The sequence below is a fragment of the Lonchura striata genome, chromosome 9 (assembly GCF_050655825.1).
Source record: "Lonchura striata isolate lonStrDom1 chromosome 9, ASM5065582v1, whole genome shotgun sequence".
In the NCBI taxonomy this organism is placed as follows: Eukaryota; Metazoa; Chordata; class Aves; order Passeriformes; family Estrildidae; genus Lonchura; species Lonchura striata.
This window is the reverse complement of record NC_140711.1, coordinates 8,907,433-8,920,962: the sequence shown is the minus strand read 5'-3', so window position 1 is coordinate 8,920,962 and position 13,530 is coordinate 8,907,433. Positions and strand designations below refer to the sequence as shown.

The 13,530-nt window shown below is 38.0% G+C and overlaps 1 long non-coding RNA gene across 1 annotated transcript in view; it reads right to left on the bottom strand.

Annotated features, from left to right (window-relative positions):
- Positions 1–4,770: 4,770 nt before the first annotated feature.
- The window catches only part of LOC146766628 (uncharacterized), a 114,770-nt gene continuing 106,010 nt past the window's right edge, over positions 4,771–13,530 (bottom strand). The window contains exons 2-4 of the long non-coding RNA XR_014957171.1: positions 6,780–6,899; positions 6,326–6,372; positions 4,771–5,186 (exon numbers count right to left, since the gene is read on the bottom strand). This is a non-coding gene — a long non-coding RNA (uncharacterized LOC146766628). The remainder of the gene's footprint in view (positions 5,187–6,325; positions 6,373–6,779; positions 6,900–13,530) is intronic.

The following is a 13,530-nucleotide window of genomic DNA, read 5'->3' as shown; positions in this document are numbered from 1 at the left end:
AGAGGAAGATTTCCCTCCCCTGGCACAGCTGTAGGAGTTTGCAACACTGTTCTGAGGGGTGTGGACGTTTCTCTCCTCAACCAACACATAGAGCTATTCTACAGCATAAACCAGCCTGCAAAGTTGGGATCTTGTTTGGAGTGAAGTTCCTCTACCTAGCTCTGAATAGTGCTTCCTTATAATAAACTGATATATCTGAGTAAACCTTTAGTTAATGTTACAAATACCTACTATCTGTGCAAACTCCTGCTCTTCTTTGATTTTTCTCATTAATAATTTCTCATGTTGCTGCCTCTCCTTTACGTCTTTTCCCAAGCCCTCCTTTACAGACTGTTCTGTTGTTTTACAAGACTTAGCCATCCTTCCCAAGACTCAATCCATTTGCACATGAGCTAAACTAATTGGCAACAGACCTGACACATTTCTTGATTACAAGTTAAAACACTTAGAAGAAAGCTCTAAACCTTTTAAAAAAAGAAAAGGAAAAATGCAGTAAAGAAAATGTCCTCAATTAAATACTCTTTAAATGGAATTCTCTGAGAAGCAAAAGAGGGAAACCAAATTGTGAAAGACCACCCTGTTGTAGTGTTATTTAAATTCATGGGGGTTTTTATTTAAGAATCTGAGTGTTCTGGACTATGGTCTCAAAGCACTTCAAGCTTTTAAAGACATTTGTTCTACTGCCATGTAAATAGCTTCTCTCTTCAGATAACTTCAAAGCAGTACAATATTAGTTCTGTTGATAAAGATGCCGATGTTTAAATGTTTTCACAAACGATGATAAAATCTGTATCACACAGGGTAGGTGTAGTTTCTTTGTTGATTTGTAACTCAAAAGTTAGCAGAGAAAAGTACATGAGGAACCATAATTTTGTAAATTTGGTATTCATCTATGAATGTAGCAGTACTTTGTGTTGATGCAAAACCCAAATGAAGCCTGGTTCTTTCTGCAGCTGACAGACAGCAGTATTGCTGTAGAAATAGTACCTGGATGGGCCATCATTTTGATCATGGTATTATCAAACTTTCCAGAATTACCAAAATTTGTATTGTATAAACAAAGTAAAACCAGCTAAAGGAAAAGAAAATGAAACACTCAAATCTGGAAGTTGAGTTTAGTTACCTTATGCTAGCATGCTTTGTGAAGGTATTTTTTGTGGAGATTTTCCTTCCCAAAATATTTCAGGTTTTACTCCAATTAGCAATAAATCTGGTAAGGTTTGGATTATATTTTTTTTATTTTTGTTGATTTTGAGGTGCAGGGTAGGGCATGAACAACAAAAAGCATCACCAAAAGGGAAAAAATTTAACTGATTCACCTAAAAAAATCTTAATTTTGATAAGTTTTACATCAGATTTGTTCAAGATGTAAACAAATATGAATCCTGTTTATTACATCATGTTCCCATCTGAGAATCCAGACCAAAGAGCTGGCACCTGTGGATAGCCCAAGAGCTTGCACAAGGTTGTGTGACCCTGGTGCAGTTACATCCCTGTATACACTGCAGGACTCTGTATGTTTCATCTAGCTTCAAATAAAGAAGTTAATTCTTCAATTTAAATCTAATTTAAATTTGTCTCATGCATCTAAAGGCAGTGCTCATGTTAGCATCTTTGCAAACTTGGAGACACTGATAGATGAGTTAAATGGCCAGCCAGTTTACTTAGATATTTTCCCTATAGTCAGAGGAGGGAAGTAGCCAGAGGCAACACCACAGACAAGGACTGAAGCAATATTGGGTTTGCTGTACACGTCAGTCTGACTGTGCTTGCAAAGGCAGTGCAGTACAAATGCTCCCTTTTGACAAGCAAATGTGAAGGCTGGGCCTTTGCAGAGAGCTCTGAGCACCTGCACCTGGCCAGGTTTGGTAGCAGCACTGCCACAGCAGGGCCTGGGGAGTGCCAGGGAAGGACAGGAGACAAAGGAAGAAACGCTTCAGACTCCAGACCATGCAGCAAAGAACTGCCCCCATGGAAGGCTAAGATGTTCCTTAAAAGCAAAGAGAATCTGTAGCACCACGTGCCAAGAAACTGTAGGGCTTCTCCTTGAAGGGAATTCACTGCCTGGATGACCTACAACAATGCAGATATTTTAAAAACATGACAAAAATAAAAGATATATACTTTTTTCTCCCCAAATTGAAGATAACACACATGCAAAAATATGAGAAACATGTTCTAATATTGAAAAGTAAGCTATGTGATCAAAGAAATCAAATTGCATAAGCAAATACATTGAAATGTGCAGAAAATGGCTCAGTTAACACTTCTCCTTCCTGCTCTTTTAACTGCCCCAATCCTCAAAAATGTCCTCAATACTGCACAAAAAAACAGCATCAGTTTAACAATACCAAAATTATCCTCTTAGCAAGACTTTCTGGAGTAATGCAGAAATTAACATAGTATAGAGGGACCCCATTAGACTTCACAAACAAATTTACTAAAGACAGGCTAGAAATCAGTTTCTACATTAGGAAAGGTATGATATTCTGACAGTTTCTCCTTTAGGATGGGTGGTATATTTTCATTAATTCCATCTAGGAATTATAGGGTAGGTTTCTCAACAATACAACAAAATCTATTGAAAAATATGTTTATTATTATTACTTAATATTAATTATAATTAGTATTAAGTATAATTATATTAATTAGTTATAGTTAATTCTAATTCCTAATAATGAACTTATAATTAATACCTTAATAACAATACTTTATAACAATAGTATAATAAATAATTCTAAATAAGTAATATTATTTCATGCACAGCTTTCTACTCTAACTTAAACCTGAATATGCTCTGTGTGTCTCAGGAAACAGAGGAGCATGAGTTGGATAGATCTATATATCGGGCCACAGAGCAGTTATTCAATCTCTTCTCTCTAGTAACCTCTGGTGACAGGACCCGAGCAAATGGCACAAAGCTGAGACCAGAGAGATTTTGGCTGGATATCAGGAACTGGTTTTTCACCCAGAGGGTGGTTGGGCACTGGAACAGGCTCTCCAGGAATGGTGTCACAGCACCAAGCCCAACAGAGTCCAAGAAACATTTGGACAATGCTCTCAGGCACATGTGTGGCTCTTGGGAATGTGCAGGTCTTGTGCAGGGCCAGGAGCTGGATTTTGATGATTTTTGGGGTCCCTTCCAACTGAGCATATTCTATGATTCTGTTTCTCATAGCAGCAGAGTAGAAGTTAAAAGTCGACAAAGGGGTAACAGAGAAGCCAAATGACTGTTCACACGTGAATTCTCTGTGCAGAATTATTCTCACTCTCAAGCTGAACATATATTCCCACAAGAGTGAGGGAAATAACAATGGAGGCACTGTGAGTCTGTGATGAGGAGCTGCCTGTTGAGTAGGGAGCAGATATTTGTGTGTTCGAGGGGACACGTTCCTGTTGTTCACACCTCTGGTGGAGACAGCTTTGCCACAGCTCCAGCTTGCCAGAAGCTTGGTTTGATGGAGTACTTCCAGTTTTCTTTTGATAATCTGCCCCCTTGGCAACAGAATGGGGCATGGAGAGAGGAGAATGGCCTTGTTATTTATTATTTCTGTCATCATCATGCTTGGAGACCCTTCAGAAAACAACTCTTACCTCAGTGCAAACATAACAAAAAGGAATCTTTCCCCAAAGGATCCAAATTCAAGGATGATTCATGCATATTTGGTGTACGCTGTAAAATCTCTTTTTTATTTTCAATCATTTTAATACAACTTTTTTTCCATCAAGCAGGACCCTAAGAGTCAGGTGCTTAGACATGCTCACCACACCAGTATCCTGTGGGTGACATCATGCACTCCCAGCAGGTCTCAGGATCATCATATCCAGCAGGTCCCAGAACACATCATGGCACAAAAGCTGGCAATATTGAGGAACAACTACAAAAAATCCTAAAAAAGAACTACTAGAAAAGTAGTGGAAATGAAGTAAAAGAGAAATTTCGGAAATTCTTTCAAAAAAACAATTTTATAAATCTTCCATTTATTTTTGAATCCTACCTAATGAGGTAAGAAAGTGCCAAATAAACATTTGAACACTAATACAGAGATGCTTTCCACTGGGTTCTGTTGCCATTTTTTTTTTTTCTTATATATATAAAAAAATATATAAATACAATCAGGAAGAGTCACATCTCATAAATGCTGCTGAGTGTTAGTAAGAACTCTGCCATTTGGATGCAATTCTAAATTTCCTAAATCTGCAAAACTAAACCAGTAACCTCAAGAGCCATCCTGGTTTGGGGGCACTGCCAGCCCAGCAGAAATCATGCAATCCTGAATCACTGGCCAGTTTTACAGTACTCTGATGCTTTTCCCCTGCTTCTGTGTCACTGGAGATGTAGAAATGGGAACAAAATGCAAAATGGGAACAAAAATTAAAGGCGTGGAAATTGAACACTTTTTTTGAATGTGAGATGTTGGTTCACATGAGGTTTGAACTGGGGCGTGAAGGACTGAATATGATGTTATTGCATCCAAGCCACTGAATTTTATTTTATGTAGGGATGAAAACATTTGAACCAAATTATCAATACATTTTCCTTTTTATCCTGCTCAGATTGTTAATCAGGAACAAATATAATGAGGATTTTCTAGCTCATGCTTTAGTGAAAACTCAGTCATGAATACTTTTTCGTAACAAATTTAGAAATGAGATGTTATAGAGGGCTTATGTTTGTTGAAATTGAAGTTATTTGAACAATTCTTACCAATTTCTACTGAGATTTTTATTCCTGTGTTGGATACCACAGAAGACTCCATCACTCATACATGTATTTTAAACACTGATTTTTATCAACATTCCATTCAATGAAGTGGTATGTTCACTGGTTTCTGCATTTTAAAACCTCCATTTATAGTTCTGCAACAGAACTAAGGAGAATTCTGGGCTTTTGTTACAATTAACCAGATGGCTGATGTAAACCTGGAGATACAATCTCATTTCCCAAAACATTCCTGAAGAGTGTTCCATGCAGATATCAGGCAAATGGGATTAATCCTTCCAGTGCTCGTTGTGTGTGTCAGACAGCATCCAAACAGGAGCTCAAGGAATGTGCCAGTTTACTGGAGAAGGAAAGAGGATCCTGATGATACAAGAGCCTGAACCAGGCAGGACAAAAGAGAAAGAGTGACCTCTCCTGGCACCGAGGAAAACCTAAAGCTGCTTCCTATCAGAAACAAGAGAGGCTGGAAGGAAGAAAAATAGATTTGAACAAGTAAAATTTTTCTTTTTTCAAATGTAAACATTGTTCATCTCACAGGGAAATTCAAATCCTCCTGAGTTTAGGAGTTCTGTAACAATGAGCAGGCAATGAGATGACAGTTTGGTAAAGTTTAATGAGGATAATTATTAATAAAAACTAGCTAACATGCTCTGAAAAAGCTTTCTGTTGGGCTTTGTGTGATCATTTGGCCTAATTATTTTTGATGTTTTGCCCATCAAATAACGAATGTGCAGCTTGTGAAATGTCAGATTTAATTAGAACAAATAAAGCTGTAGCATGAGCATCCAAAAAGCCTCCAAAATCTATTAGCAATAATTCTTAGGAGCCATTAGCACAGCACCAGCATTTCACAGGTAGGAGAGTTGGCACGGAGGTAACAGACAAATTTTGAAGTCAAACAAAAGTTCTTGAGAGATTACAGACAAGTAATAGTGCTCTGTACTTTGTTAATGGTATCCTTTTATGGATCTTAGATAAGTACCTTAATTTCACTGGGATTCAGTGATAAAACAGGGCCATATGAATAAGATTCTTTAATTTCTCTTATCATCTCCCACAGAGTAACACATGTGGCATCTCTGCTAAGTTAAATAATGATTTCTTGAGTCACTGTTGGAGTCAGCTAAAGGTATAGAATCCACATGTGCAATAAAGGACACTGAACTCACTCCATCAATCAGCCTTGCTCTGTGTTTTCTGCATTGCTGTGGGATTACTGCTCCAAGGCTCACAGGTTGTTCAGAGGACTTCCCTCTTTCCTCTCTTCAGAAATATTCAAGACAGCATCCCTTTGCAGTGAAGCAGAAATTGTTTGCTCATTTGCCTCATCACCTGACCAGAATTGGTTTTAATTAACTGATTTCCCCACTCGTGTTCCTGGCATGCAACCAGTATTTGTTTGGAAAAGCACAAAAAGGCCAGGTTAAAGAAATAAGCATTGATGTCAGGTAACTCTGGTTTTAACCTGCAATGGGAACATCTGGGAATTTAGATCAAACAAAATATCCAATATATTTTTGATCTAGTCAAACTCAAGTAAGGAGATATGTCAAAAACACTATGATGTCAAAAATCCTGGAGCTATTTAAGAAAATAAAATACCTGAGATTCAACCACAGAATTCTCCATTGAATACCAGACTCTGAGATCTAGAGAAGAACACAACAGTGAGAACTTAGCAATGAAGAATCTGTGCAGCTTGGATTTTAATCTTTTACATCACAAATCCCAGTGCTTACGGGTTCAGTTCAAGGAACACATTTTTCTTCCTGATGCCAATACCAGGCAAAGACACACGCACATATATTACTATGGTAAAGCAACTTCTGAAGAAGCCATGGCTACAGTTCAACCTCCACAGTTCCAATTAGCCTCTTACCCATCCTATTTTGTTCTACAGGAACTATCTTTCATACCTATTCACTGAGTTTTGAGCAGTTCTGCAATGATCCCTCTGTATTCAGGGGAAAATGCTCTTCCCCTGTTCAGCTTGGTCAGCAGGTTCAGATTTCCTTTTTCTAGTACCTCCTGGAGGCGAGCAGCCTGCAGCACCCACCTTGCACTGATGTGCAGAATTTCTGACCTGAGGTGCAGAAATTCAACTCCTGCCTGGAGTCCAACCAACGAAATCACAAAGTCATTCAGGACAATATCTTTGGACTCTTCAAGAGCACCACTAGGAAAAAAAAAAAAAAAAAGTTGCTATTCTGGCTAGACAGGAAGTCAAAGAATATTGCCAAAAGAAGTAAGAAATCAGACAGTTTGAAACACTAATGGATGCACTCAGATTCCTGCCATTATGAATAGGAATCTTGCAGTCAGAATTATATCTAGGACCAGTGACCCTGATTCTTAACAGAAATGGGGAAGAGGGGCCAAGAGGAAACAAGGAAAAGGGGTATGAAGATGGAACTTTTCCATTAGAGAACAATACTTAACACTTGCCACTGGAATAATATTATGAAAAAAAAAAAAGCCAGAAATCTTTACAGCATTGTCCTCTCACATCATAAAACACAGAGTAAATCACAAAGACTCTGAAGCCTTCTGTCTGAAACTGTATCATGAACCAGCTGTAATATTTTATCATATTCTCTGGTGCTGCTAGAAATCAAAAACTGATACAGCATCCAACCTAAACAAGATGCAGCAATCTGCCTTCATTCAAAAATTATTTTTAAAATTATAGAAACCAGCCATAGATGACAAGAAGTACAGATTGATATTGCTGCCATCAGCAAGAAACACAGATAAACCACAAGAAAGAAAATAATTGTATTAAAAGCAATCCATCAAATGCAAAATCAAATAAAGCAAGCATATTACTCTCATGCTGCCTAATACAGACTGTCAAGAACAGCAAGTTCCAATGCAGGGGTCTGTGCTGAAACCAGCTGTAATTCCTGTGACTCTGAGATCTAGGAGGGATGGGGGAAGATCATCCCTATCATTTGCAGTTGCCAGAACAAACATTTAGCCAAGAGAAATGAAGAATGTCCAATAACCCGGACTTAGCCCATTTTCCTATTTCTGGAATTTGCAGATAGTAATCTGGTGACATTCTGTTCAGCTTTGCTTCTTCTCTGTAACCAAAGGGAGCTTTTTAAAGTAGCAGTGACTGTTTGGCATTGGTTTGTATTGCTAATTCAGTCTTCTGCATCTCTTTAGTTACATAAAATCAACGTATCAATATAAAATAAGGTCATGTTCCTATGTTATTCTTGCCATTCTATACTGAGTATTTGGAAATAGGCATTCAGGGGTTAAAATCAACTGCTATTTAGCAATTGTGTAACTTCATAGGAGAAAGGTTTCTCTTTAGTTCAAAATAAATGCTTCTCCCAAAAAACAATACTAGTTAATGTTCCCATGAAATAGTTGCTGTAGGGAATGATCTGAAAGAGCCAATCCACCTTATAGAATATCCTACATTCTAAATCCATGTCAGAGAGAAGCAGCTGCTTTCCCAAAATAGTTAAAATCATGCTCTGGCACTGCTGCCTCTTCCAAATGTTTCTGTGATATTTTTTTTTTCTGCTTTTGATCTGAGTGATGGCATAATTTTCAGTGAAGCTGTTGTAGTAAATTTCAGCTCTCCCTTGTTTGTCTTTAAAATGTGCAATCTTTAAAACACACACATATATACTTTCCAATCAGAACTTTCAAAGAATGCTATTTTGTTTCTTTGTGGGATTTTTTAATCCCAGCAAGGAAGAAAATAGGCAACAGATTTTTAGTACATTTTATCAAAGTAGGCATGAAAGAGCTAGAGAATTATCCATGATATATCCTAATTCTTTTCTGAGATAATTACAAAAAAATATCCAGGCATCCAGGTAATTTCAGGTTCCCTAAATGCATACAGATGGTTGTCTTTGAGCTACTGCACTTTGAATTTCAAGGCAAACAGCCTCTGTTTGCCCCCAACTGCTGCTCTGCTCACAGCATTTATTAGATATCAAATTTAAGATGCCTCTTTTTTTAATAAAATTACACAGACAGTCCAATCCAGCAAAATTCTGCATTTAATTTACTAAGTTTTACATAAATTGATCAGTTGTATGTGAGGTGATCCCCACAGCAAAAACTTTCTTCCTGGCAATTTGAAAAATGTACAGCAATAAAGAACATTTAATTTAGAAGCCAAGAAAAGACAATTTTATCGCCAGCCATATCAGTCCCTGCAGCAATTGAGAGCAAAGAAAGGTAGATTCTCATCACATCTTTAGGCTGGATTACAAATAAGTAACACAACCTAGAACCTGACTAAAACAACACCCCTTCCAGGATTTGAGGGCACCCCTCATCCACTGCAGAGGGGAAAGAAATTACCATTTCCTGAATGAGCATCCATGACCTGAATGAACTGCAGAAATGTGGAGTGCAGAGCTTGGCTGCCATGGCAGCACAGTCCTAACAAGGATATTCAAAGGTGTGAAATGCCAGTCTGGGATGATGTTCAGGGTTATGATCCTGATGCTGGAGGGACATTTACAGAGATGGGTTAAATTTAGAAGTCAGTAGTGCTCAGAAATGAGGGATCACCTAATTCAGTGAGGAATTCTCCCCCACTGCAGTACTTCACAGCATTTTGCTGCCAAAGCAAAGTGGTTCTGCAGACCCCAGCCAGCACGAGGCCTTCTGACCACCCCAGCTGCTGGGAGGAGCAGGAAAATTATGAAGTTTCATCAGTCAGGATAACTGGGTCTTCTCTCTGACTTCCTCCCTCCCTGGATCTTCCACAAAACCAGAAGGGAGCCACCAAGACTCAGAATAAACTTACTCTCAAATCATGAATCTATTTCATTCATTGAACACCCTGTGTATAGATACATTTTTTGTGAGAAAAAAGTAACAATACAGCTTTTCTTTGTTTGCTGTAGCAGCAGGATATCATGGACCGGGCAGAGAAATTCCAGCTTTTGTGGAATTGTCTGGATTGCCAGAACATGTTCTCTCAATTGAGATGGAAAACCCCATTTCCACTGTGTGCTGCATTCTGGTGCCTCCCCCAGTGCTGACTTGCTCCAGCCCCAGGAAAGGGCAGATCCCATCCTGCTCCACTCCATGCTTTACCTTCTCATCCCTAAGGCATGGATGTGAACGTTTGGTGGATGGTAAGTGGATAAATTCATTAGTGGTTACAAAATATGTTATGATCCTCAGCTGGAAAGATCTGTGTAACTGCAAAATAATGTATTCTTTGCTTTGGCAATAGCACGTCTATTTTGAATCTTGCAGTGAATAATTGGAAATTGCATGGCCAAAGATAGAAAGCCAAAAATAATAGCCATAAGGGCCAAAGAACTGATATTTAATCACAGAAACTATTTCCAAAAAATGAATAAAATATTTAAATAAAATATATAATGGAAAATATACACATTTGAAGGCATCTGTGATATGAGCTTTGGTCATAATGAAATAAATGTGAGGAATTAGAATTATTCTACTGTATTTGTTGAGCTGCAATAATCTTTATTTTGCTCTGCTCATGTTGTGCTTTGCACATGCCCCCCAAACAAGGTCAGGCAACTGCATATAATGAAGAATGCCCCTCACTTCCCCAGCCCACGTTCTCAGCTTGGTTTAGATAGATGAAACTTCACTTTAACTGTCAAGAATTTGTGTCTAAATCATTCATTTGTCATCTAATGTAACTTTTATGAGGAATCACTTTAAAAATTGAAATAATTCACTTGTAACTTGAATTTTTATGAAAAATTAATGTGGTTAAAAAAAAAAAGTTCAAAAGATAGACTGACTCAGAACTATCTGCTTAAGATTATATAGAAATCCAATCAGTTACATTCTCTTCTCAGACTGAATCTGCACCACGTTTGCCAATAACTTCCTAAGAAAGTTTTATTTAATCAAGAACAAGTTCCACAGAGCCCCAAAGGTCACAGTTTAGAAGGATTATTTAACCTAGACTTTGTATAAAGCAGATGGCTCTGCTTTATGGCAATTAGTAAGCAGGAACTGTGGTATCTGGTTATATCTTCTGATTCTCTGTTTATATGAAGTTATGTGAAACTGGAACCTCTTTGAAAGTCAAGCTGTGTGGAAACCATTTAAGACTATTTCATTTCTAATTATAGGCTTGATAAAGCCATTTTCATGCAAGACTAGGATCAATGCAGAGACTGTCAAACTTGTGACCATCCATCCATTGGTAAGGGCTCTGACTCTTTCAAAGGCTATATCACAAAGATAACCTTGACATGGGGAATGGGAATCTCACTTTAAACACTATCTACAACATTTAAGTCAATCTTTCCCTGAAGCTTCAGAGTTGCAACAAACTAGCACATTTATTAGCAAAAACAGAGTTTGAAAATACTCATTTTTTACTCCCTTTCATTTCCCATTCACCCACAAACACATACATTTCCCATTGCCTAAAACAGGAAACTAAATTGAACTCTTGCTGGGTTCCCACACAAGATACAAGATGGGCTGGTTTGCCAGGGTAGTCACAAACAGAAATAGGCATTTTTCTTCCCCTGACCTCTGGGCATGTGTGGTCAGCCCTGCCACGAGTGGCATAAACTGCCTCTACTCCAAAGGAGTGAAATGCTGCAAGATCACTGGGCCTGAAGTGATGCTGTCTGGCTTTTGTGTGTGTTTTGTTAATCCAAGGCCAGCAGGATGCTTCGCTCTCAGTCCTGTGCTAATGGAACTGCCCAGCTCCCACACCAGAGGGTTTCAGCTGCAGGGCTCTGAACACAGGGGGAAGAGGTGCACAGGTGTCTTTGGTGGAGGATGCAAGAACATCCTGGATGACCCTGCTCTGAGCACAGGACTTCCACCCCTCATCTCTGCTGCTCACAGCCCGCTACACTCTGATGAACATCAGCAATCAGTGAGACAGCAACACCAATGCTCTGCACAGTGAGAAGCCTTCCTTGCAATAGGAAAAAAAGAAAGTATGTTTTAATATTGCAAATCTTAGTTTTCCCCTCCAGAAGAAAACGGAAACCAAAAAGCATTAACTGCAATTTAGTGAGTTATGTATGAACTAAGTGGGAGGCCTTACAAATGAAAATTACCTTTACTCACAGGTATAGGACATGCTTTATGTAGAATTCAGATATTTTCAAGCACTCAGTTACATTTCAAAATCTAAAAAGACAAATATTTTTTTAACGCAATCATTGATTTAAAATATGTCCTTGTACCACTGTATGCTTTAGAATTGCAGAAAAGAAGGTGCAATACAAACAAATTGACTTTTATAAAAATCACATACACATCTAAAAGAGAACATGAAACTCAAGTTTTAAATCTGACAATGTTATGGGAAGAAACAGCCGCAAAACTACTACTGTCATAAGAAAACAGATTACTTTATCACAGCAGTATTTGAAATAATTTTAATAAAACATATTAAAAATTCAACCCTAAAAATGTTTCCACTGGACTAGCACTGTCTGGTATGGTGAGGAGTTTACACAACCCTAGACAAAGTGATCTCCTCGTTTAAGGATGGAGATGTGACCAAAAGGAAATCTAAGTAGGCCAGAACTCTTTTTACCACTGGTGCAATAGAACTGCTTAGACAATTTGTAAGACTGGTCTAAAATTCAGAAATTTTAGATTAAAAAAGCTCTGACAAACAGGACTTTTAAAACCACTGGAGATTATCATTCCTGTTGCCTCTTGGGGCTAGTTTCTGCTACCTTCACACACATGCAGAAATATTTTCTTGCTCATGAAGTTTCACTCATTTTGCTGTATCTGATTCTGAGTTGACTGGGAGGTCAGTGGAAAACTCCTTTGCCAAAGCAGCAAAGTGTTTTCTGTCAGGTCCTATGAGACAGGTGCAGCACCAAGGGAACCCTTCTAACACCATCAGAGAATGTTAACTACAGATGTCATTAGGATTCACAGATCCTGAATAGATGGCTTCATGATACAGTGGGAGAAAGGTACCAACAATAAATGATGAGCAGAAGAGGTCCAGGACAATCTGTGGCATACACAGAATGTGAACACTTTTATAGTGTAATCAGTAAAATGTATTCCTAATACACATTAAAGCCAGAAGACAGTTTTTAAAGGTGTTGATGGAATAAAGAAACAAATGCAGTAACTCTGATCACAGACCATAGAAGATTAAAATGGATGGTGCTGATTAGCAATTTCACCTAAATTTCTTACAAAGTATATCAGAGTTCCAAACTAAACCTAGAAATTACATCTGATCTTCCTGTATTTCCATATGTTCTTATTTCCACAACATCACAGAAGGCTTGGGCACAGATACAGCTGAAAAATTGCTGAAGCCTCCTTAGTTGAATGCTACCATCCACATCTGAGTCATACCAGTAAGGCAAATGAGCTCCTAACCCAAAATCTTTACAAAGAAAAACAACTTTTAAGAGTACATCTTATGATTATTTAATCTACCAAGGCCTCTTTCACAACTGGGAGTTGGTTAAAAGCACATGGGAAGAGGAATTATTTGGATTAAGCCATTGGTATGATCTTGTTAAAATACAATAAAAAACACTTCTCACCTTCTGACTAAAAGTTGAGTCAAAGTGCATCTTTCTTAGTTTTCTTCCAAATGAGCTGATATCATTTATAATTAGTTAGATTATTGAGTTCACCATTTGTTTCTCATATGCAACTCACTCCTTCATGTTTCTCCTATATTAGCACATCATTTTCTGCTGGTTTAAGGAGTTTCTTCAATTACTCTGAACAGGAGGAAAGGTGATGCTTCCTTTGCAAAATGTGCAGCAATGAAAGTACAGAAATAACAATCCTCTCTATTGCAATATTCCCAACTATCAGAAAAT